At 42.4% G+C, this 26,849-nt stretch overlaps 1 long non-coding RNA gene across 1 annotated transcript in view; it reads right to left on the bottom strand.

The window, feature by feature from the left end:
• Positions 1 to 750: 750 nt before the first annotated feature.
• LOC121501337 overlaps positions 751 to 26,849 on the bottom strand; it is a 42,368-nt gene continuing 16,269 nt past the window's right edge. Inside the window, exons 2-3 of the long non-coding RNA XR_005990583.1 lie at positions 3,472 to 3,579; positions 751 to 1,222 (exon numbers count right to left, since the gene is read on the bottom strand). This is a non-coding gene — a long non-coding RNA (uncharacterized LOC121501337). The remainder of the gene's footprint in view (positions 1,223 to 3,471; positions 3,580 to 26,849) is intronic.

Raw genomic sequence — 26,849 nt, forward strand, 5'->3', positions numbered from 1 at the left:
AGTTTTTACGTTTCATTTTTGCATCTCATCTCTTCCCTCTCGGGCAACCGCACACCCTTTATGTGCCCCATTGTTGTACTGAGCATGCTCTGTTTAGGATAGGTGCCCCACAGCGACTTGTTATCTGATTATCTGATTATGTTCTTGTGTAACCGTTCTGAACTATCTAGCTCTCTTCCCCCTCCAGAGTTGCCTTTCTTTCCTCCAGTAACAGCCCATTTCCTCCCCAGGCCCGGGAATCCATTCTATTCTAGGGGAGGATTTGTACTCAAAATTGTTGCCCTGCTTCTGGTACCTAAGCTACTGACTCATTTCTGTGAACAAGTCCCTACCTTGCATCCCACTCTTGTACTTGCTTAATTTCACTGTGGCTGAAGCTCTGCCTCTGAATCTGACCAAGTTCCTCGTTTCCCACCCCCCAAAAAAGACTATATGTAACTCCTGGCAATTCTCTCCCAAAACCAGAGCCCTCCCCTAAAGACCTCTCCCAAAGCTGAAAAACAATGTCTGTTCATCGACTACTCTTCACTCCCTGCTGTCAAACTTCTTGATCTTTAATCCAGCCTCCATTGAACCAAAGAATTCTACTCCTACTAGACTCTAAAAATAAGTTTCTCATGCTTCCCTCCATTTTATCTTTACCTGCTTCCCCTGAAACTCTCCCCGATGCCCACATCCCAGCTGACTTCCCCCTCTGGCCTCCAAGCCCTTTCTAACTCCCCCAGCACCCATATAACCATTGTCTGGATCTCTTAGGCTCAAGCAATAATACTCCATGTCCCGTGAAGACAATACCAGATTCCCCACTCTCCTATGAGGAGGGGCAGGACTCATAAATCACCCATTACTATACTTTTTGGACATCATCATCTACTTGCCTGGCTCTATTACCTCTACCATCTGCAGCTGAGCCCAGCTTCAAATGCCGCCCCAGGCTTCCAATCTCTGCATCCAGATTCCCCGTATCCCATTCTGGTGACACCAGCTCTGGTGTGTACTGCGGGGCTCGGTCACTGGCAGTCATGTTGACTTGAGCATGATGTTGTTTAGTGAGTAGAATAGTCTGTCGGCATCACCTGTTGTGTCATTGTTGTGACTTGGCTACATCTTCTGGTGGTCTCAGAGACAGAAAGCGCCAGTGAATTGCTCAGGCAAATTTCGGTGAGTTGATGCCATCCAGGCAGTGAACCCAACAAACCAGAAACAACGCTCGGAGTTTCTACTGCAAAATGACACAGGGTCAAGTGTTTGTTACAGGGACTAAAGAAAGGGAAGAAAAATCATAAGCATATAGGCAGAATAAACACAAAGTTGTTCCAGAGTGGGAACAGTTTTTATTCCTCCCCTGGGCCTAGACTAATTCTCATTTCTCAAAGCTTCTTTGAGCCAAAGGGTCTTGCTCATAAACCTAGATGCACATGGCAATAATGTTAACTCCATGTGTGCCAAGCCACTGCTGTGTCCCAGGCCACAAGGAAACTAGTAGCTATTATCAGAACCAAGCCATAGATGAAGCAGTAAAAGAGATTCATTGTTAGGAAAGAGGTGAACCCAGAGAGTGTCTTGTTTGATTGTTTTCTCACACAGCTCAAGTGATAGTGGGCTACCGATCTACTTTAGTAGTAGGCTTAAAGCATTTGGATTAATGCCTTGTTTGGCCTTAATGCCCATTAGATTAAGCGCCCCTACCTTGTCCCTGAACTTCGGGTGTCTCCCTCTCCCATTCTGGGACTCTGTCCTGAGTTCATGGGATCCACCTCAGTGATGGCATCTCCCACTGTCAACTCTGGTCTCTAGACAGCAACCACTACAGAGCCTTCAAGGGATGCTGGTGCTCTCTGACCACTATAGCTCTGGGTGCCTGATGAAGGGAGGCCCTCTGGATCCTGCTAGGGGACAGAGATGGCAGAGAAATACCCCAGCATTCCTATCACCCTAAGGCTTTCAATTCCTTCTTCTACAGTATATCAAGGAAGTTCCAGCTTCTTGTCTTCATTTAAGATTGAGTAGAAGTTTCCATCGGCCAACTGAGAATATTGTCAAAGCCCCTTCCAGATGCTTGGGATGCATTTAATCTTTGGATAGTGCTCCCACATTAATCAGTTCAGCCCAGGCCACCACTAGAGATCTCCCTTCATGGTTGTAACACACTGAGATCCATTTCCACACACGTTTCCCTGATCACTGCTGATTAAATTGGCAAAATAGTACGGATTTTTTGGTACGTATGTCTCTCCTCATGAGCCCTACTCCATGGTACCAAGGCATTGAGTCTCGCTATGGGTCTGCCGGAAGTGAGAGATGGTAGGGCAGGGTCTTGAGAGACCCAGCATTCCCTAAGAAGACAGGCACCAAGGTCAATACAAGGTTCTTCCCTGTAAAAGGGCAACCAGATCCTTAGATACTGGAAGTGGGGAAGGAAGGCTTATTGGTATTGGTGGTATTGGGAGGCTCACTGAACTCAAAATCATAATAATCAATGCAAATGCCCCATTCTACTCTCAGGGTTCCATTCTTCCTTTATTAAGGCCTAACTTTCGTTTTCTTTCTTTCTTTCTTTCTTTCTTTCTTTCTTTCTTTCTTTCTTTCTTCCTTCTTTCTTTCTTTCTTTCTTTCTTTCTTTTCTTTTCTTTTTTTTTTGCCTAACTTTAAGAGACAGCAGAAGCCTGTGGGTTCAATTTACACTTAATTCCGTCATCTCCAGACCATATGTATCTTGTTTTTCAGAAACCTCAGCCCTAGAGCTCTAAGAAACAGAGATTCCTTTAGGAGAGCCATAGACATTTTCTGGTTCTCTATTTGATCCTTGAGCTGAGAATTTAAATTTAAGTTTCAGCTTTTGGCTTTTCTTTTTCTAGATTCTCTAGTACAGGACGAAGCAGCCCTCCTACCTGCCCTACTCTTTGTGCTCCAGAAAGTGCTATTAACACAACTTGCAAAAAAAAAAAAAAAAAAAAAAAAAACACACAACTTGCAGATTCCCATGCCTCACCTTATGCAGACATTGGATTCCAGGAAACTGAAGGTGATAACTACTTAAGCAACTGTTTTATCATTTCATGCCATGGACTAGCTGTGACCCACTTTTCAGTGACAGTAAAGTCACTACTTCCTCCAAGTGTAGCCAGATCAGAGAACAAATTTGAGATTTTTAAATTTTCTCTCCTCCTGGCAACGCTTCTGATATGCAGAAACTTTTCTCAGTCGGACCCCCGCATCAGAAAACTAGGAAGTATTAAATGCAATGGGATATAAGAAAGCTTAATCACAGAATGAGGGATTTATAGAATCTTTAGAAAAGCTAGAGGAGCAAAGATCAAGGAAACAGATCCTGATGATAGCAGACCAAAGCCCCAACGTGGATGATTCTCAAAAGCTTTCCAAGAAATTGCTGAGAAGCTTGCACCAACTGTCTCAGCCTGCCATGGAAAGGTTCTTAAAAGCTCACTGGAACCCCACTGTGAATCTCACCTTTGCCCTTGCACCTGGTGCAATTGTGTTTAAGGGAATACTGGCTTCTCCTTTTCCACCTTCCAAGGCACGTGTGAGTTCTTCATACCGGAAAAGAGTAACCTAGGACTACAAAAGGAAAGGGATTCTGAGAAATGTAATTTCTGGCTGTGCTTCTATAATGCAAAAGGGGATGATGGTGGTGATAGTTGACAACAGATAATCCAGGACACTTATCAAAAGGAAATAATCACTATGGATTGGGTTCCAGGCATTGGTGTACACACCGCAAGGGTCATATTTGGGGACAGGTTTTCTCCAGGAATGTCTAACTCGCAACATGTAGACAAATGATTACCCTGACTAGACCAACACCTATTTTGGCTCTATCTTATGAGAAAAAAATGTTTCCATATACATTTCTGCAAGTTCTGTTTCCAAGAAAGCTCTCCAATGCATCTATACCTTTCCATCTCCACTGCTAGACCTGTCATTTCTCATCAAGAAAATCATTTTATTCTCTTTCAGTTCTCTACACCCAATCCGCTCTCCACTCTACAGCCAGAGAGATCTTTCTAATAATACACTTCCCTTCTTAGAAATCTCCTACTTGTACCTATACCCTCCGCTGAGTATCATCCGTATTAAACTCTCTTCGATTTTTTTCATTGTGCCCTATTTCCCCTTCTCAAACAACTTTTCCTCTGCCAAGCTCACCCTCTCCTCTTTCCTACTCCATATTCAACTCTCTTCTGACCTTCCTTTGCACAATGTTCATCCAAGTCTTAACTTAAACATCATTTCCTTGAGGAGCCTTTCCCCACCTTACCTAATACATACACTTCATTATTGATTTTTGCGCCTTTAGCTTAAGGCCTATTCTAAGCTGCCCCATAGATGAGCACTGGGTGTTATGCTATATGTTGGCAAATTGAACTCCAATAAAAAAAAATATAATAAGCTGCCCCATAGTCACAGCCTTTTGCTTGGCTCACCCTGGGTCACCCCTGAAACTGTGGGAGCAGGAAATGAGCTAGATCAGAAGGAAAGAGAGTGTGAGCCCTTCCCTAGGGACGGAGGCCACCCAGGTTACACCTTTGCTCTCAGTTTGGGTATGAGGTGCTGCTTTCAGAATATCTCAGTGAGCAATTGCATGGAAAGAAAACTGATGGGCAGCCTGGGTGGCTCAGGGGTTTAGCGCCGCCTTCAGCCCAGGGTGTGATCATGGAGATCCAGGATCGAGTCCCACGTCGGGCTCCCTGCATGAAGCCTGCTTCTCCCTCTGCCTGTGTCTCTGCCTCTCTCTCTCTCTCTCTCTCTCTGTGTCTCTCATGAATAAATTAATAAAATCTTTAAAAAAAAGTAACTTAAAAAAAAAGAAAGAAAGAAAACTGAGCCCAGAGAGAGACTTAGAAGGACCAAAAACTAGGAGCTTAAGGACAACAAGAGCTTCAAAAACTTCCTTCCACATGACAGTGTGCCACTACACGGTTCAAAGGGCAGAATCAGCATGGCACCTCACATTCAGCAAGCCCTCAAAAACACTTGTTGAGTGAGTAAATACGTGAGAAAAAGGACAGATAATTAAATGAGGACAGAACTGTTCTTTCCTGAATACTGTTAAAGTATAGATCGTTCGCTGACAGTAGCCATCAAAAGTGGACGGTGTCTGCTCATGTGTCAGGTGATTTATACCATGATACTGTGTGCATGCGTGTCTGTCATGGTTGGTGCTTCTTGTACCACCCGTCCATATGTCCTTTCATGGTACCTTCTCTGTAACCATGTGGACCTGATTCTCTATCATCTTAAGCTTTTTGAAATCAGCGCTTTGTCTTCAGTATTCTGCAAAAATACTGACACACAGTAAGAACTCAAAAATGTCTTTTGGATAAAATACTGTTACCAGAAAGAAATACCATATTTTTTTACATATTCTCTTCTAAATAAGTGATTTTGTGAGCATGAGTATAAACCCTAGACAGTTATACCATGTTTCAAATAATAGAATTATTGGCAATCTAAATTTGGTCCCACCTATTCATAAAGTAGTTTGATATTTATGGTTGTTCTTCACTATTTCAATGCAGTGGAAAGGTCGGTGTCACATCAGAGTTTGTTTTAAATAAATAAATAAATAAGTTTCCACATGGAGATACTATATATTTCCATCGTTTCAGACAAAAGGGCTACCAAATGCAAGGTGTAGAGCTAGCCATTGGGCAAATGAATCCTTTTTCTGCTACAACAGAGAACTCCTCCCCAGTGATGAGAAAGTTGGCATGGGTTTTGCTCCCTTGGACAGTCCTAGGTAAATGCTAATGAATTCTGGTTCTTTGGGTTTCTGTGTCTTCTACTTTAAGTCAGCTTGCTCTCTTTCAGCTTTACTAGATTGGGTACAGTAAAATTGATTAAGCATTCCCTTATCAAATTACAATTCCATTCAGCCCCACCCCCCCCTTAGATTAAACCCAATACACTTGATAGCAGTTTGGGGCACCCTACATGTTACTGTCAATTTTTTTTTCTCACAATCTTTAGGTCTATTGCCACAGATGGCTAATTTCATCCACTATGTATGCTTTGGATATAATCTGTTTTGGATATTAAAGGCCAGACCCACGTTCCTCATCCACAGATTCTTGGTGGGAGGGATGCCCAGAGTGGGCCACAGGAACTGCCAACACCCTGCAAGAGAAGGATGGGCATAGCTATCATGTGGGTATCCCTGGATGCATTTAGAGGCTGGTAAAATGAGATTCCCTTTTGACTTCAGAACAGCAAAATGAAGCCTGCTTGGGGAATTTAGAATCTATAGTAGCAAAACCAATGCAAAGAAAGGTATTTTGATCCTCACACTTTTTCAAATCAGCACTACAGCACACAGAAGCCCAATGGACTCCTTGGGGCATTAGGCATTTATATCACCCAGGAAAAAGAGCCACAATAAATGCAGGCTATTTGGCCTCTTAGTGGAAATGGACTATAAGCCAATTGTTTATTAGGGCCCTCTATTTGCCTCCATTTGTATGCCTTCTCTGAAACTCTTGGTGTCTGTGAGTGAAGCAGTCAGGCATGGTCTACAGTCCCCCAAACAACAATTTTAGACTGTCAGAGCAGACCCCATTTTGGCAGAGCTAAATACAATTCTTATTGAAGTTAATTCCAGTTCAAGGAGCAAATGTTCACAAACGCATGCCAGGACCACACTTTCCAGTCATGCCTTCAGGGTCTTACAAGACGTAACACGGTCTTGGCGTGGGAGCCACCAACACATTTCTCTAAAGGTGAGGGAGGGAGCAGCAGCACCCTCAGGAGAGGTCTGCAGAAAAGAAGTAGTTAATATGGGGGAAATGACAGCTTTGTGTTTTGTGACCATATTGTCTCTCTTACAGTAAACGTAGAAATAAACTTTGTGATTGGGAAATTGAACCCTGAAATGATTCTTCTATTAATTATTCTTACAGCTTAAATGAGTGTGAGTTTTTAAGTAATCAATGGGCACTTAACAAGCACAAAGTCATTATTTTTAATAGGACCATTAGTGTATTTTTTTTTCCACAAAATGGTGGTTATTGAATCTATACTGCCTAAGAATAAAAATGCCAGATTTCATTATGACAATTCTCTAGTAAAGTTTAATGGGTACGTTGTATTCCATGGTGCATGCAGCAATGCTATTTTATAAACAGTCTATATACTCTTATCCATTCTCTCTCTCTCCATATATATATATATATATATGTATATATATATATATATATATGGTTAACATTGCCTTCAAAGATTTCTGATCCAATAATCATTAAACCTATCTCAATTTATTCATACTATTTGGGCTGACAAACTGTCTGTTACTTTTTTACATTTAATGTTGAAAATATCAGCCTCATAATACATTAACTCTGATTTAATCCTTTTAATCTATACCCCAGTCATCTCAATTGATTTTTTAAAAGATGTATCACAAAAAAGTCACTTTTTTTTGCAAGCAACTCATTACCAGATGCTGGAGGTATGGAGATGGTTTACATCTGAAAATAGCACAAATAAAGACAAACTACAGACACAGCATATGTGATACTAATAAATCCTAAATATGTAAAGTTCACTGCATATGAAAACGGATCAGCTGATACAAAGCCAAAGTTATAAAAGCTCCATCAAGCAGCTCAGTGGCACAAAACAGCAGCTACAACTAAGAATCGTGGGTCTATTTTACAAATTTTCACATTCCTTCATTAAGAGGCAATATGTGTCTTTATCTCATTAGATAAAAGGACAAACTTGAGGACAAAAGGATTAATTAACTTGTGGCCACTTTACAGAGTCGTAAAGACGCAGTGAGGAAGGTAGACAGAGGAGTCTGTGTTCACTCTAGAATTTGGTCATATTGAGGCATGTGTATAGGATTGGATGCTTAAAAGAACATGAAACCTTTGTGCATAACCCCTCACTTACCACCAAAACATCAATTGAGAAAGACCTTCCCTGAGGTTTAGCCAATTGTGATGTCCATCTATCCCTAGGGGAGCATGATTTGAGGCCCAATCATGGCTGTCCCCTAATCTGTCCTATGGCCTGGAGCCTTCTGAAATCACATCTAAGTTCTGTGGGAAGAGGGCCGAAAGTGCAACTTTCTTCATCAAAACCTCACTGCATTATCTAGCACCACAAGACAGCACTATTTTGTCACCTTGTCATGTAATTTGTTTTAAAACACAAAGACAGAAAGCATTTTCTCCTACTTGAATGGACACCTATCAAGGGCACCATCCCCTTATTAATATCAGAAATATTACCGGGCTTAACTGCGGTGCTTCGGGCATTCTGGAATTCAACGTGTCATGGATACAGCACACCACTGATGGGCCTCGGCAGAAGGCACCACAGCTGTGAAATGTCCTCGTCAGATAGCACAGGTGATAGAGGAAGCAGAAAACAAGAAAACAGCAAAAAAGTCAAAGCAGTAGGAGGGAACAATAGCAGGAGTCACGATAGCGGAAGGTGCTACATTCCTAGCACACAAGAAATAACCTTCTACTCTCTCTCCTGGAGAATTCCAAGAAAAAGCCTGCAGAGACTTCCCCATGGATTCAAGTCTCCACATTTGCAGAAGGAGACAGGCCCTGGAGTACTTGTTGTGCAATTAGTGGCATTCCCGTGACCTTATCATTCCTGACCTGTTTGGTAGGAAAAGCATAGATACAGAGAACACACAAAAGGGTAGATCATGGCCATGTGCATGGATCCTATCTAACGAGGCTGGCACTGCCTCCGAAAGCCAGCTAGGCAAACTTCCATGAAGCCCAGGCCCAAGCCAAGTATTCTGGTATGAATCACACACCCAAAGATAAGCTTGATTATAGCTGAGTGGCTCCGCAAGGACAAAATGGTCAATGAGCCAAAATCAAAGAATAAAAGCACTTGATGGTAGAGTACCTGCCGGCAGAGTCATGCTCAGTCTCCTACCGGAGAGGGAGCAAGGGATCTGGCCTCTGCTGAACCAAAAGATGGCACCCAGCCATCAGCACCCAGGTTGAGGAAGGTGTCCCAAGTTTGGAAAAGCTAAGTTAGGGACATGAAGAAGCAAAACAAAACAAAAAGCAGAAATCTTTAATAACCAAAGTAGTTGGGGCTAGACTAGATGAGATTAAAAGACCAAAAAAATGAATTCAATTAATTAATGAATGTTGGGGTTACTCAGTATGTCAGCACTGAGCCCTGAGCTAGGAGCTACTGATATGCAGGTGATGCAGGGAGGGAACCAGGAGACTGCAGCCAAGGGGCTTCTCAGCTTCCTGTTGGGACACAACTTTTGTGGGTGAATTCCTTTTCCCACTTCCTTCTCCCGCTGTCTGTCATTACTGGTCTGTGCTCTCCATGGGGCCCTGAAATCTCTATGAGGCATTTGCACCACACTACCTAATTCCCCCTGAGCTAACGTTTGAATGTTTAATAACAGTTTTCCGGTGGGGAAAGAGCTACTACCACATTAAACTTTTGGGGACACCTGGGTGGCTCAATGGTTGAGCATCTGCCTTTGGCTCAGGTCATGATCCCAGGGTCCTGGGATCGAGTCCCACATCCTCCCCGCATGGAGCCTGATCCTCCCTCTGCCTGTGTCTCAGCCTCTCTCTGTGTATCTCTCATGAATAAATAATTAAATAAAATCTTTTTTTAAAAAAAGTTTGGATCTATTGTGAAATACATCATGATTTCAGAAATATTTAAATGGGGCATCTTCGCATTGGAAATACCACAATAAGCGCTCATAATTAGTGTTGAAACGAATGAATGAACTCACCCCTCCTGAGTCTTAGTGCCTCGCTCTGCACCCCTCCTCCCAATACAAGGATAAAATGAGATATGTGTATATAAAGCGCTCAGCACAATGCCTGGGACGTTAAAAACAGTCTTCTCACACTTGGAGAGAGTGGGGAATTCAAATCTGAGGTGGCCTGCCAGCTTTCAAAGAAAAAATACATTATAAGAAGCGACCGTGGGAGCAGTAAGGCTGTGTTGAAGGACATCAGGAAGAAAGAGACAAAATAAGGGACTTCGAGGTACCATGACCCTGAGAGTTCTGCTGCAGTTGCAAGGCCCAGCAGGCAAACCAGGAGCAATCACCCTGGGAACCCCGATCTCCTGTTGAACTCAAGGCCCCCGCTGCCACCACTGGGGAGGCAGAGAGAGAGCCTCCTGAAATCTGAGAGCAGAACAATCCTCCTGAAGATGCCAGGGCCTCACATGGCATGAGAGGGAGGTGGCATCCCTGGCTGGAAGAGAGCCAAGAGCTCTGGGAGACATTTACCCCAGCCCCACTTAGAGGCACAGGAGTGCTGAGGGCAGGGCAGGACAAGAGAGACACACACCTTGAGTCACTCAAATGCCTGCAAAAGGAAAGATTCCCCCCAGCGTCGGATCATCGGATGCCTGTGGTGAAAGACATGAATGAAAGCAACCACAAAGCGCAGACTCAGGTCCACCACACACTGGACTGGCTCCACTCCCATCCAACAGCCCCATGGTCTGACAAAGGGCCATGGCCTTTTCTACGGTTAAACATTAATTTCTTTTCAAGATTTTATTTATTTATTTGACAGAGAGAGCACACAAGCAGGGGGAGCAGCAGGCGGAGGGAGGGGGAGAAGCAGGTTCCGCACTGAGCAGGGAGCCCAATGTGGGACTTAATCCCAAGATCCAGCAATCACAACCTGAGCCAAAGGCAGATGCCGAACTGACTGAGCACCCAGGTGCTCCCAAACATTGTTTACTCTCTTTCAGGGTTTCTTTTACATGTAATGTCTGTCGTTTAATCACAAATCAGTAGACATGTGAAGAAGTAAGAAGACGTAGCTGGTTGCCAAGAAAGGAAACGGTCAAATAGAACTACACCCAGAAATTGCCCAGATGTTGGAATTATCAACACAGACTTTAATATAGCTATGCTAAATATGTTAAAGGATCTGGTGGGAAAACTTATAGGAACAGAGGAGGAATTTTGGTGAAGGGATAGAAAGTTTTTGTAAACAGTCAGATGGAAATCCTAGAGGTTGAACAAAATCTTGTGGGAGAAAAAGAATTCTTTCAATGTGCTTATCAGCAGGATGGACTAAGCATCAGAGAATGAAAATAGGTCCAAGCAATCACTAAAGTAAGGCGACCATAAAAGAGAACACCTGCTTCCGGCAGGCAGCCGGCAGAAGCCATATACTGACTCATGGCCCAATGTCCCCACTCATTTTACCCGAAATGGTGGCCAGAATAATGTGGCCTAGGGTTCCTTTATTGTAGCTCACAAGCCACGGGGAAAAAATAGAGAAAATACAGAGGAAAGGAGGGTTCGATAGAGATTCGAGGGAAAAGAGAGATTTGGGTTGAGTGCTCAAAAATGGAGATAGGATGGTTGGTTTTTCAAGTACTAAGCACAGGATGAGCAAACAAAGGCGAGACAGGTAAGTAAGGAGAAAATTCACAAAATAACAGAAAGGGTTGTGAAAGTCATGCTGGGGAAAATTCTGAGTCTACCCCGTTACAGAAAGGGAAGGGATTGTACCATAAACTTCTGACATTTTTTTTCTTCATCTACCCATGCTAATTAGTACTGCACCATGTGGAAAATAGGCATTAAATAAATGTTTATTAAAGAAGGAATATGTGAGTAAGTGAATGAACAAATGGAGGAAGGAAAGTTGTTTCCAGCACACCTTGAAGAGCTGTTCTGTATCACCATCCAACCTGTACACTGTCGTCAAAAACTTTGGGGTACCTTAGATCAAGAGTCCTAGCTGCAAGAAGAGAAGTATGCAGGGAGAAATGAGAAATGGGGTCGTGAATGTTGAAGCCAGAGCCCACGTATGTCGCAAGGAGAGAGTTAACCAAGAGGAAAATGATGGGGCCTCCCCCTTTCTGAAACTGTCGCTCTGTCTCTTGTTAAACATGAGTGACCCCATCCTGGGATTTCTTCCAACCAGCACTGCTTCAGATTCCTGAGTCCCTACATGTGCTAGGCATGGATCAAGACACCACTGGATACACTTGTGAATGAAGCAGGTTCTGATTCCGCCCTCACAGGCTAGTGGAGGTTTCAAAGGCTGTGTGATGGGACTGGAGTCCACATGGGTTCTGAGATCCTGCGATTCGGCTTTCTGGACTCAAGGGCTCCACTAACTGGCCTTTGTCTTTAGAACCTTAACCTGTGTCTTCTCTCTCCTCCCTAACAAGCTGTTGATCAGCACTGCCAAATATAATATAATCTGAGCCTCAAATAGGAGTCGTGTATAATTTAAGATTTTCTGGTGGTCGTATTTCAAAAAGTAATACGAAACAGGTTAAATTAAATTTAACCTGATATTCAAAATATGGTCATTTCTACACAAAATCAATATAAAATGTATTCAGGAGATATTTTACAGTGTTTGTGTTTGTATTAGCCTTTGAAATCCTGCTTACATTGACAGCTCATCTCCATTCTTAGCAGCAACATGTTTCCACTGTGAAGTAGCCACACGTGACCACAGCGCCAGAGCCTGTCCTGTCTCATGAGTAGAGATGTGCACTTGATGAAAGAGGGAGGGGGCTTTGAAAAGTAGGTATAAGAATTGGGAAAAAACAAGCCCTAAACATATGAAAAACAACACCGACAAAGGCACATCAAAACTATGCAAAATCGGTAGGAAAGAGAAGAAATCAAAATCGTACTCTCCAGCCACCAAACCTGCTCAGGAGCAGATATCAGTGAGGAGCACTGGAGTTCCAGCTGGAGGAGCTGGGGCAACATTCTGTCTTCCCATCTACCAGCTGGATGACCCCAAGCAAGCACTTGCTCCCAGCATGCCTCAGTGTTCTCACTTGAACCTGAGAATAATGTAACTGGGCTCACACGGATCTTCTCAGCCTAATATTGGGGGGAAAGATCACATAAACCGGGGACAGTGCAAATGTTTCTAGTTCTCCACTCCTCCTCAAATGTGGGACCTGTAACCTTTCCAACCTGGTTTCTTCATTTCCCATGGGCTAGTTACTAAGACTCTCCAAGGCATGTCTTTACATAAAGACATCCTGCCCCACCAAGCTGGGATTCCCTGCCAGGCGATTCCTGTGTCCCTCGGGGCATCAACCTACTCAGGCTGAATTTCATGGATTATTAAAATACGTGCACTTCTCCCTGGTGACAGATAGGAGTACGTCAGGTAAAGTGTAGCCAATTCGCTCACACAGCAGTATGAACCAAACTAATGGCGGGTTCAAAATTCTGTACGAAACAAACACAATCTAATGATATGGCCACAGTCATCCCAGGAACAAGTTTGGATTTTTCTTTTTTCCATGAGAGCCTAAAATTACTGAAAATAAGTGAAAGCCTTTTGGGATGAAGTCAGAGATCAGAGAGCCAAATATACGTACGCATCCCTGAAACCTGTCTGGAAAGGCAATAGAGCATCCGAACATCTGTACGCTTTTGGCATTTTTAGCTCATGTTGTGGCTTCCTCAAGAAGTTATTGGGATTCATTATTACTTGAATGCTAAAAGCCTAAGAATAACTGGCTATGAATGCAGAATAAACTAAATAAGTCAATTTAGGATCCAGCCTTGATTGAAAAGTGTAAGAGACATCCCTCAATGCAGAGGAACTTTATCAGGGGGCCACACATGTCTGAAAATGCACACAAGGAGTCAGCCGTTTGAACATAGATGTTTTACTCCGCTAAACTATAAATATTCTGAGCAATGCAACATCAAAAGGTTGTCAGATACTTATGCCTCTGGCAGAATAAATATTCAATCTTTTTTACAAAGCTTGTATTTCCTCAAATGCAGAGGCTGAGAAAAAGGCTGACATACAGGTAACTGATTTGGGAAACAATGCTCTACAGGGGAAGTTCAGGGGGGAGAGTGAAACAGAAGGAGGAAAAGCCAACCCAACACCTCAAATTGACCACAGGGATGGACAGCTGATATTCAATCCCATGGGACTTTCTGGAAAGGGCTTGTCAAGTGAGCCTCAGAGCTATACACTATAGATATGGAAGGATGGCAGAGTTATCCATTGGTTCCTTCTAAATGTCAAATCCATTTCTGCAACTGTTCCAGATTATGGCATCAACAAAACCCTGAGAAAGGACACAAGGGATATGCAGTGTTGGTCCAAGTAGAAGTGTTGTCATGTGTTACTTGTGCAAAGCTAATCAATGCCTACATGAAACAGGCTCTATATGATTGGCCGGAATAAAAAGTGAGACTGAGTGAATCTGAGTGACACGTGAAAGGTGTCCGATACAGTCCACCCCTTCTATCACTTAGATCTCTGTTAGGTCTCATCTTTTAATCCTATGGAAGGTAGTGGGCGGTCACAATCTCCACATATACTAATACTAGAGAATAAGTGGAACAAACAGTAGGTCTTAAAGTACTACTTGGTTTTCATCTTCTCCCTCCAGCACAACAAAGCCCAGATTTTCTTCACCATCAGCCAACACTTCAGCTGATCCAGACTGCTTTCCTGATAGGGTAACCCAGAACTTCACCCCTACAGGATCTCCATTACATAGCTACCTTGCCTTTATTCTTTGTTCAGCACTACCACAGAGCATGGCAGCACTGAGAGGTGCCACAGTGATTCCTCAGATTCTGGATGTGCTCCCCTCTGATCTCTTTGTCTCAGTAATCCTAACTCCTCCTGATAATTGGGATCAATGATCCCTTAGTATCATTCCCCTTCTCTTTGCCTATTGCTACTCTGGCATGAGGTGCCCAAAATGAGCAGGTTGTAATTGTAGATTTACATTTAGTGGAACTAGTACGTCTCCTAGTGGGACCTCCACCCAACCACCATCATCCCAAATCCAGAAACTGAAACCAAGATTTCTAATCTGGCACTATCAAAACTAGTAGGGTAGGAGGCATAATAGTGAGTGACTCACAGAGGGTGATGGTGAGAGTCAGTCCTACTCTCAGCTTTGGTTCACAGACTCAGGTATTGAGTCTATTGGAGACTATATTAATTTCCTAAGGCTGGTGTAACAAATCACCATAAGGCAGATGACCTAAAGAAACAGAAATTTATTCTCTTATACTTCTGAAGGTTAGAAGTCTGGACTCTCTGAAGACTCTAGGGAAGAGTCATCCCTTGTGTCTTCCCAGATTCTGGTGGTTGGCATCCTTCTTAATGCTCCTTGGCTCATAGCTGTGTCACTCCAATCTTCACCTCCTATATCTTATGGCCTTCTTCCCCATGTCTCGCTGTGAGTCTGTGTTCAAATTTCCTTCTTATGAACACACCAGGCATTGGATCAAGGTGTCATCTTCATCCAATATGCTCATGTAGGGTTTATTACATCTGCAACGATCCTATTTCCAACTGAGGTCACACTCATAGGTTCTAGGTGTATAGGAATTGGGGGAGGGGTACTATTCAACACATTATAGGGGCATGTATATCAACACAATACGGCATTCCAAAGGAGAGTACTCCCACCCCTCGGGGTTGTCTACAAGCTGGTGCTTTATCTGAGCCTACAGCAAACCTTTCCAGTATTCCATTATCTATTCTATGCATACATATGAAAAAGGTCAAATCACTAACTCTAGCACACACAGCTAGAAAGGATCCCAGAGTCAGGAGTCATGCCCAGCCTTTCACGCCTAAATTAAGCATCCTTTCATTTACAGAGAATTTCCTCTAATTATTGCTTTTCCAAATGTTTTATAAGCTTAAGGTATATGTGCCATCATTCCACATCCTCTCACCTTTCCTGACCTAGCTTGGAAAAGCTACAAAGCATTCTATTTCACCATCTTTGAACTCAGGGAAACCTGGTTCTGAGTCCTAACTCCACCAACTCTCAGTGATGGAGCTTATAGCTCTTTCAGCCTCAAATAACTAACACATAAAATGAGGACAGTAACATCTATCTCACACAGGAGTGAGTGAAATAAATATACAAGATGGTATTTGTAAAGAGCTGACCAAAGTCTCAGACATGTAGTGAGTTCTCCCACTCATCACTGTGCCAAGTGCTGTGGGAGAATCACACAGTCACTGTGGGGGACTTCTCGAGCAGCCACTTTATCCTATTCCTCTTTTTTCCTTCCTTTTGCCAGGAATGTTGGCCTGATGGCTGGGATTGTGGCAGCTGTCTTGGACAATAAAGCGCCAGGGAAGAGAGAAGTCATGTATTAAGGGTGGTAGAGCAAAGGGAATCAAGATGTCTGGATCTCTGATGACAGTGGAAATGCCATGCAATCCCAAAGCTACCAACTCCAGATTTATTTGATATTAGCAAATAATAAGTCTCTATTCTGTTTAAGCAACTTATTTGGCTTTATCATTTTGTGAAGCAAAACCTAATCCTAACGGGTATCACATGTAAAACTGAGATCTCACTCTTTAAAATGTATAACCTTACTGAGGAGCCAAGAGATCTGCATACGTTTAAAGAGGAGAGAGAGAGGGAATGGTTACATTCTAAACTCTGTGGTTCAGATTATAAAAACAAGAGGATGTCAGAGAAGGCAAAAATCTATTTAGGTTGGAACAGTCAAAGGTTTCCAGCAGATTAAATCTGAACTAGGCCTTAGAAGAAGCAGAGGATTTGGATGGGGGTACAAGGAAAGATGAAACTCTCAACATGTCAATTCATTAAAGGCTAAAGAAAAGACTCAGAGGAAAGAAGGAAATAATTAACTAAACAAATTCAGGAGTATAGATGGAAGTTATCCCTAAAGGGAGAAAAAAGTATGGGTTTTCAAGAGTGACAAAAGAACCAGCTCTCCCAATAATGTGATGCAAAAGAATGAGAGTAAATTTATGGTTCTTTTAAGAAGTGTTTAGTCTGGTCCCAGCAGTAGAAATGGTTAATCTGTCATGTACTTAAATCCCTGATAATTATTAATAACTTGTCATGATGGGAGAGAAATGCTATGGGAAAAAATGTGATGAAATCCCAAAAATATGGGCAAAATAAGCATAAGAGAATAGAATGTAAACAGAAGAGTTTTTATGGACATATGAAAAACATATTTATATGAAAGGAATTAGTTGCGGTCATAAGGGGTTTTCCTCCTTCCCTTTCTCGTCCTTCCCCCCAGCCCCCCACTTTCAGTATTTTAGCTTCTCCTACAGAAAAAAATCAAAGAGCCTAAATCTGGGGGAAAAAAAATGATTCTTAGCCGGGACTGACTCCTATAGATGACTTGATTTTAGTTAACTTGCTTCATAGAATGTCAAACTCATAGAAATTATATGTGCATCGATTAACAGCTTTTTCGTTGTAAGTAATGAAATCCAATTCAAGTTAGCTTAAGCAAGAAAGGCGAATTGACTAAATGAATCCAGCTCATTCATGCAATTTAAAGGAAGGATTAGGGCAGGGACTCATGGAAGGTACTGGAACAAAGAAGACAAAAGCAATCAGAGTTTTCTCTCTTTGTCTCCCTGGTCTCAGCTTCTTTCTGCACATCTGCTTCTTCTCCTTCTCTTTGTGGACAGACTTTCTCTGCTTCTCATTCCTGGGTCAGGAAGGTTTTCCCTCCTGCCCCTACTCCAGCTCCACATTAATAGCCCTCCCTTCCAAGAGACCGTTCCAAGCTGAAGTACATTCTGCTCTTCCCACTTGCAAATTCCCAGCAGAGAAAATGTGAGTGCTCAAACTGGGCCCAGATCCGAGCAGGCCTACTAGGGCCTCAAACAAAATGGCCTTTCTTGTGTCTCCCACTGGGTACTATGTCCCCTCCCCTTCGTCCTCTAAACTCCTGACGTGCTGGTCTGCTGCAGTTCTTGGCCTCCTCAGGGACTTTGCTCTCACTATCCCCTTTGACAAAATCCTTCTTCCTCCAGATCTGAGCACGGGTGCCTCATTTCCCTCCACCACAGCTCCCATAAGGCCTGCCCCACACATTCTATCTAAAATGGGAATTCCTGGCCCATCCACCCCATTTAGTCTCCATTGAGGGACCTTGTTTCATTTCCACTTTAATACATCAATTGGGACATCTGGGTGGCTTAATGGTTGATCATCTGCCTTTGGCTCAGGTCATGATCCTGGGGTCCTGGGATTGAGCCCCATATCAGGCTCCTCACAGGGAACCTACCTCTCCCTCTGCCTGTGTCTCTGCCTCTCTCTCTGTGTCTCTCATGAATAAATAAAATTTTGAAAAATAAACAAACAAACAAACCAGGTTAGCTTGACCGCAGATGTCCAGTTATGTAAAGTTACAGATATCCTTAGGTCTGAGCTACTTCAGGGCAAGATTTCAAGCACTTAGCTAGCTAGCTCATCCACTCTGGGCGTAGAAACCGAGACTCTGTTGTCAACCATTTCCAGGGACTAGTGTGGTGCCTCGTTCAGAATAGAGGCTTAGGGATTACTGGTAAAATGAATGAGTTTGTTCTATTGTCTGAAGCCAGAGAGCTAAAAATCGTGTATTACAAATATGACTGCTAGAAGCACCAAATAAATTCAACGGAGTAAAGAAATCTTTTTAATGAATAGTGCTGAACCACTGAAGATTCACCAGGGGAAAAAAAATACATCTCAACCCCTACCTCACTGCAGAAACAAAAATTAATTTGAGATGGAACACATGCAAATATAAGTGTAAAAGCTCGAATTATAAAGTTTCTAGACAAAAAGCTGTAAGACTATGTTCAGCACTATAGGGGAGCAAAGGTTTCTTAGACAGGAGGACATAAGAACAGTTTACCATAAGAGGAAACACTGGCAAATTAGACTTCATTGAAATTAAAATTTCTGTTAGTCAAAATACACCATGAAGAAAATGAATACACAAACCACAGCCCTAGAAGAACTATTTGCAACACATATACCTGACAAAGAATTTTTTCCAGAAAAATAAAAATTGTGTTGATTATTTTCATAAAATGGATTACTATTGTTGAAATACAAAAACAATGAATACATATAGCAACATGGGTGGATCTCTGAAACAAGTCATATAAAGGACAACAAATCTGGAAATAAAAGAATATTTTCTAAATCACTCCATTTATAGGAAGGACAAGAACAGGTAAAAACAAACCTATGTTGATAGATATGAGACAGTAGTTGCCCCATGGGGGAGGTACGTGAAAGATGGAGTAGGAAGAGACATGAGGGAACTTTCTGGGGTGATGGCAATATTTTATGCTTTCTTTTGGACGTATACAATTGTCAAATCTCACTGAATGTGCACTTAGTATCTGCACATTCTATTATATGTACATTGTTGGTAACAAATATGTGTGTGTGTAGAACAGGCCTGCCCACCCAAGTCAGCTCTTGTGGGTAAGGGAGCACATAAAATACACTCCTTGTGGAAAGTTATATCAAAGAGAAGTTATGATAATAGTGCATATTCATATTGCTTTACCTAAAGACTCTCATGGACCGTACTCTCAAGGCAAACTACCTTACATAATGGATCAGACAGTACGTCCCCATGATGTTGTACAATGTACGATGACTTCTGAAGTGGAAGACAGGTCCCTACATTAAATAAGAACAGCAGCACTGAGGGATTAAGAATAGACATTTAGGAAGTTGCTAGATACAGATATATTTCCAAATTGTTTTCCACAAAAAAAAACTAATGTGCCTTAAGAAATTAATCTATGTCCAGGGCACCAGAATGGCTCCATTGGTTAAGTGTCTGACTCTTGGTTTCAGCTCAGGTCAGGATCTCAGGGTGGTGGGATCAAGCCAGCTTCATGCTCAGTGGGGAGTCTGCTTGTGATTCTCTCTCTCCCTCTCCCTTGGTCCCTACCCGCTACCATTCATGTGCATGCTCACTCTCTCTCTAAAATAAATAAATAAATAAATCTTTAAAAAGAAATTAATCTAAGTTACATGAAAAGAAAATTATCTGACCAATGAATATGGGAAATGCTGCATTCTATATCTCTTATTGTGTCATTCACAGTGTACATGAACATAGTAGAGACTCTGAAAAGCACAAACACAGAAGCTGTTATATTTAGGCAACTCAGATGTCCTCAAAAGCAGCCCAATACAATTTTCATCACACAGTAGACTTTATGGTGACTTAAATCTTATTTGTCTAAGCCTTTTTTTTTTCTTCCTCTGATTTTTTTTTTGGGGGGGGGCAGTGGGAGGGGAGGGTGACAAGGAATTTTTTTTTAAGACTTTATTTATTTATTCATGAGAGACACACACACAGAGAGAGGCAGAGACACAGGCAGAGGGAGAAACAGGCTCCATGCAGGGAGCCCGACGTGGGACTCAATCCCGGGACTCCAGGATCACACCCTGGGCTGAAGGCAGGCGCTAAACCACTGAGCCACCCAGGGATCCCCAACAAGGAATTCTTAATAGACTTTATTTTACAGATAAGGAAACTAAAAACTCCCTCAAATCAAGCAACTTTCTAAGCTAATACATTTCAATTTTGAAATCTTTATTTTTATAAATAAGGAAATGGAAACCCAGAGAGGTAAAATAGCTAAGGTCCTGTATCAAAGTGAAAAATAACTTTATGGAGCAAACAATGAAATCAGGGAATGAAATCTGCTGCCTGAGCTGAGCTCTGTACATTGTATTCCCCCATTACCTTGTCATAATAGGGAAGGAATGCAAGCAAGACATGACTACTCAGAAAGTCCATTAGAACACATGCTTCTAATTGGCTAACAGATCTCCAAGATAAAATATAACATTCTTTGCAGATATCTGCTTTGTAGATGTCTTTATCCCAAACATATCTACACCAAGAGTGAAAGCTTCTTATATTTTCCCTAGATTGTTAAAATTACCTTCTAACTGGTCTACTTACTCCCACTCTTGTCTTTTATAACTAAGTGACTCAGTATCATACTTTACGCAAGTTACTTTACTTTTCAATGTTTCATTTTCCCTGGTTCTAAGATGGGCATAGTTGTATATTTCTCTAAAATGATTGGGTTGTATTAATTATTTTAGCATATTTGTGAAGCTGTTGAGCCATTTAGGGGAAATTATATTAGATGGTCTAGTTACTTGACCATCTGGTGGCTTGATAATAATATTTTCTGATATTGATGAATTTTAGTTGGGTACCTACTATATACTACATGTGATAGAACCTACTGATCTGATGTAGATGTTTCAGAAAATAGGCCCTCTATTTTATATTCTAAAGAGCTCCTTTACAACAATTTCCAGAAGGACAGAAAGTTTAAAAATTAGGCTCATATCCATCCATCAAGCTATTCATCTTTTCTTCCTTTTCTTTAAACATGTCACATTCACAATGTATTTCAGATACAGACTCAAAAGTATTTGCTGATGGGTCGGATGTACAATATGAGAAAAAGATGAAACAAGAATCTCTTCTGGTCTTTGGCCTAAGCAACCACAAAGAAAATGGTATAATTTCCTAAGACGGGGAAAACTCAAGTAGGGCACATGAATTTAGGGTTATCAAAACCTGCCTTTTGTAAATATTGAGTTTAAGTTGATTTTGGACATCTAAAAATAGGTTAGAAGAGACACTCAGGGTAGAAGTAGGATAGACAAATGCAGAGTCCGGGGCCATAAACTTCACAGGCATAAGCATAGAGATGATGTTAAAAGCCGTATGAGTAGGGAATAAGAGAGAGGATGGAACAACATTTGGAAGGTAGGAAAAGAATGAAGCAAACTGATCTGAAGCCAGTAATGTCAGCAGTAAACCAAGAGAATATGTATTTCAAAAGTCAAACAAATAAAGCATTTTTTTTAAGAGAATGATCTGCTGAGTCAAATGCTGCCAGCACATAAAGTGAGAATGAGGACCAAGGACACATCACTGAGCCTGACAACAGAGAAGTGATCCCAGCCATCTGAGATTCCTATCATGCAGGGCCTTGCAGGCCATTAAAGGACTCTGGATTCTACTCTGAATGAGGTGGGAACCCTTGGACGATATGGAGGAACTATGCGATGATCGATCATCCACTTTAACAGCCACTTTGGTCCTTCTGATGAAACGAGGTGGTCGGGGACAGAAGAAGAAGCAGGAAGGTCAGTTAGGAGACGATTGCAGTAATTCCCAGAAGAGAGCATGGTGCTTGGACAAGGAGGCAGCAGCCCAGGTGTTGAGAGGCTATGTTTTGGATCTATTTGTAGATAGAACCAGTAGGATTTCCAGGTGGATTAGAGGTAGGAAATAAAAGAGAGGAATCACAGGTGACTCCAAAAGATTTGGCCTCAGCATCTGGGAAGCTGAAGTCGCCATATGAGTGGCACTCCTGAGCATTTGAGGAAATGGGGGCAAACAAACGAAGAGATAGAGGAGTAATAGGGAGGCTGGAGAAAATCCAAGAGACCCAGAAGAAAGCAGAGAAGAAAGTATGTCTAGGAAGAGGAGATGACCACTGGTATTAAGTGCTGCTAGTAGGTCAGGAAAGAGGAAGACCGCAAAATAACTCCTAGATGGAGTAACACAGAGATCACCGGTAACCATGACATGAGTTCCATTAGGGCAGCGGTGGGGTGAAAAGTCTTACCACAGGGAGTTCCAGGGAGAATGGAAGAAACAAGCCTCATATGACAAGGACAAAACAAATATTTAAATGCATTTTGCAAGCAAGAAGTAGGGTCCTACCTGAGGGAGAAGGGAAGTGGAAGACAGTTTTCATTTTTGGATAAGAGGGGAGAGAAGCATGTTATGTCAAGAAAAATCCAATAGAGGCAAAGATTTGTTGATGCAAAAGAAAGAGGGAGGCTTGCTGAGAATCAGTAAGAAGGGATGGAAGATTTATGCGCAAGTGGCCAGGGATGCAGTGAAGAGAGTTCATCCACGCAAACAGAAAGGCAGGCGGTAGCTGTGAGCACAGGGGCATCCAGAGGTACGCACCATATCTGCACAGGGCAGGGGAGGGGCCTTATGAACGCTGTCCTCTATGTGCCTCAGTTTTCCCCTAAGATGCTCCCTGGATCCGACTGAGACTGGGGAGAAGAATAGGTAGGCAGGTGTCACAGAGCAGAAGAGTGATGCCAGCCAGCCTGTCAGCCAGCCTGCCAGCCAAGAGCCTGTTTGTGCTTTGAGGTCATGCGTCTAAAGTCAAGCATCGTCACTGTCTCTCCTCCAGCAGGTTCATCTGCACGGGGACACCGAGTAGGTGGAGGGTTGAATTTAGCCGGGGGGATACTTTTGCCCCAGTGAATAATTATTGCAATTAAGCTCTCAGATCCCAGCTGTGCCGAGGGGCACGACAGCTCTGGATAGGGAAAGGATGATGCAACAGACGGAAAACAGCATTTACCGGAGCCCGTCTCCACATTTTAGGAGCTTTAAATTTCATATAATTCTCCCAACAACCCTGGGAAGTAGATATTTTCCTCCTATCACAAAAGAAGAAACAGATCAAGAGAAATGAAACCTTTTTTTTTTTTTCCCAAAGAGATTTAGCTGGAAAGCGGAGGCACATGGAGAAACACACAGATTATTCTGAGACCCTCATGGGTAGGACTGGAGGGAAGATTTAGGACAGTCTTCTGGGGATGCTCATTGGCTCAAGGGCCAGGCTGTGGCTGAGTCAGCTGGCCAGACACCAGGACACAGCTTCCTGCCATCAAAACCCCAGGTGGCAGACACAGTCACCAGTTTGGCCAGGAATACATGGCGCCACCACTCACAAAACCACTCATTTGCTCCTATAAAACAGTCATCACCTAGCAGGATGCCAAGAAAATCAATCACGACTAAACTCCCAATTCGGTTTGATTCACTGACCACGTGTAGACATGATCATAATGTTTGGTCATCATTCTTCATAATTATCATCCTTAGGTCTGTAGCAACTGCGGGCCCGGACAAACCCAGTGATGTGTGGGTGAATCTTCCCTGAGACAAATTTCAGTGCTAGGAACGGATTGTTTAGCCCGTGGGTGATCCCAGAGTCCAAGAAAGGGTTTGCTAGTCTCTTAGAACTGGAAAAGGTTTTCCACTAATCGTGCCCAGCCTCCTCATTTTACAGTCTTACGAATCCTGATGTTAGAGAAGATGTCTAGAAAATGTATGTTATCCTGTCTTGGACACTAAGTCCATAATGAGGACCCATGGGGAGAAATCCTTCTCAAGGATAAATACTTTTTGCAAGTAGGTACATCTTATGAAACTACTAGCTCCTTTTTTTTTTCCTTATATGGACACTGTTCTTGGCAAATTGCATGCATTCAATAACTGTTTATTAAGTGTTTAACTGGCCGGCCAGAGGGAACGAAGCCATGGCACAGAGAAAAATCGTCAGGAGAATTTCACACCCCTGGCAGTCTTTCTCCCAGACCAGGGCTTCATGGCCCTAAATGGGGACAGTATGGGGGAAAATAAGAACAGGTGGCAGATGTTATGAAAAAGTGAAAAGCCTATCAAGATCACTGTAGTTGGGAGCCAGTCGTACTGAATTCCCAACCTCAAATCAGCTGCAGGACCTGTGTCTTCAATACTGACCATTAAGAGGCTATTGTTGGGTATTAAGTCAGTGACATGCAGTGGGGACCGATTTCTGAGCAGCAGGGGAATGTGGTCAGAAACAACCTTAATCTGGCTAAACATTTTAAAACAATCTCCTGAGTACAGAGAGAAAGGGATATCGAAATAGAACATCAAGGATGATTTAAGGACACGGAAAATTGTATTTCCTTCACTTAAAACCTTCGCAATTTTTTACCTGTTTGTCATCCATTGTTTTCAAGGTTTGCAAGAGGTATAAATTAGGTGTACTCCTTCTCAGGTTTAGAGAGGACTAGGAGACAGATGAGATATACACAAATGATCCTGCTCCGAGTGGTGTGTGGTGATGTCACAGAAGTAGCATCAACAAAATGGTAAAAGAGCTCAGAAACACTTTTACGGCTGATCCAGGCGAATTTTGACCATGGCTCCTCAAGTCACGATTATCATCCCTGCTATATGGAGAAGGATCCTGGAGGGGTCAAAAGGATTAAGTGAGGTGTCTAATATCCTATGACTAGAATAGATGCTGGGCCTGGAGGCTTGAGGAGGAACTCAGCCAGGGACAGGCTTCATGAGAGAGAAAGAAAAAAGAAAAAGGGGTATGGAGTCTTGGAATGTTCCATTTGTGAAGACCCTGCTGGTGAAAGAATTGCCAGTTCTGAGAATCTAGGTGACCTGCTGGTGAATGTCTGCAGTAGAGTGGTGCCAACTGCTCTTCATCACACCGCAAGAATCAGCAACCAATCTGGGTAAACCCTTATAAAATCTTACAGAATTCATCACACAAACCATATTTCTATCAATAGGCACCAAGAAACTCAAATTAACTAATATGCATTAAGCACACTTTGTAAACTGCTATCCACTCTACAAAAATCCTTTGAGAGACCCGACAGCACAGGGAGAGTGTATGGGGAGTTGAATTCCCAGCTCTATCACCCAGTAGCTGGGCAGTTTTCAGCAAGTGACATGCACTCTGCAAGCTTCGGTGTTAAGGGTGACAGTAAGACCTACCTCAGGGGCTTTCTATAGAAATAATGGGCATCAAAGTGCTTTGTTATCAGGAGTATGACCATTGTAATAAACATTTTGTTAAAGAGGGAAAATGTTTCATTTCCTTGAAAAAAAGAGATGTTGAAGAAAGGCGATCAAGTCTGGAAAGTTCCAGAAAGGACATACAAAATTTTGTGGTTGGGAGTCAGCATGCTATTGAGACAGCACCAACTTGTGCACCTGATTCAGCCAGGTAACAAGATGTCGTGTGATTTGGGGTCAAGGATAGGTTACCATTGAGCTCAGGTCTCTTACCTGCAGAAGAGCAGTAATAAGAGCCCACTTTGTGGGGGTTTTGTGAGAAGGACAGTGTGAGATATCTGGAACAAAAGAGAAACTCAATACTGACAGCTGCTATCATTCTTGGTTCCTGCCTCACCGTCATCATCATCATGATCGCCCTTCTTCCCCTTGTGCAGATTTCAACCACGGCAGTGGTAGAAAAAGGTACCTGTTTCCAACCAGAGCACAGATGGAGGTTTCCAGAAAGCTGCCCCCGCCCCCAATTTTAGAATTTGGTAGATTTGCCAATTTCTTCGCTCTGCTATTGAAATCCTCCTAAAGTTTGTAGGTTCAGTTTCTTTGCATTCAACGTGGAAGCCAACAAGAATTAAAGTTTTGTCAATGCAAAAGTGACCTGGCTTCAATAAGATAAGCAGAGTGAAATAAGCAAGGCAGAAATTCATTCAGAGATCTCAAGGTCAACATTTATTTCTATAAAGTACTCTCCGTTTGATTTACTTATTTGAGGTCACTGTGTAGAAGGTGCTAAATAAATAGGAACTATCATTTTGACAGTCTTAATGACTGCTACTTAAGTGTTTGAACATGGAACAATATTCAGAGTAAGCAATTTAATAAACTAGCAATTGCTCATGCAAGGGCAATTACCCCCATTTTGGTTTAATTATTAATGTGGGTTTTTTTTTATATTCCCAACTTTAGCAAGCAATCTTGTTGTAATGAAAAAGAAAGTACAAAATATTACATGCCATGATATACAAAATGATCATTTTATTAATATTATGGAGCACCTAGGAATAAGCAGCTAATCAAATCTCTTGAGGTCCTGAAATTCTGTCTTTCTCCACAGGGAATGCCAGAGTTGGAAAAATCAGTTCTGTCAAGACAGACCTGAACAGTCACGTCAGGGACACCGGATGCCCTGTGATCCCATAGATTTCTTGCACAGACCTAGTATGGTTTTCAAAGCTCCCCTGTTAAAGGGAATCTGGGAAAGCAGACAATGTTACTGGGCCACTTAGCGCTATAGGGGAGGGTAAACTCTGAAGGAACTGGGTTGTGGGAGACTAGTGGAAGGGGGTGAAGTAGGCCAAGGACATCAAAAGGCAAAAGGGAAAAACCTTAAAAAGTGGTTCCGTCTTCTTAGTTAAATCATACAGGACAT

Source organism: Vulpes lagopus, chromosome 11 (assembly GCF_018345385.1).
Source record: "Vulpes lagopus strain Blue_001 chromosome 11, ASM1834538v1, whole genome shotgun sequence".
NCBI classification, from domain to species: domain Eukaryota; kingdom Metazoa; phylum Chordata; class Mammalia; order Carnivora; family Canidae; genus Vulpes; species Vulpes lagopus.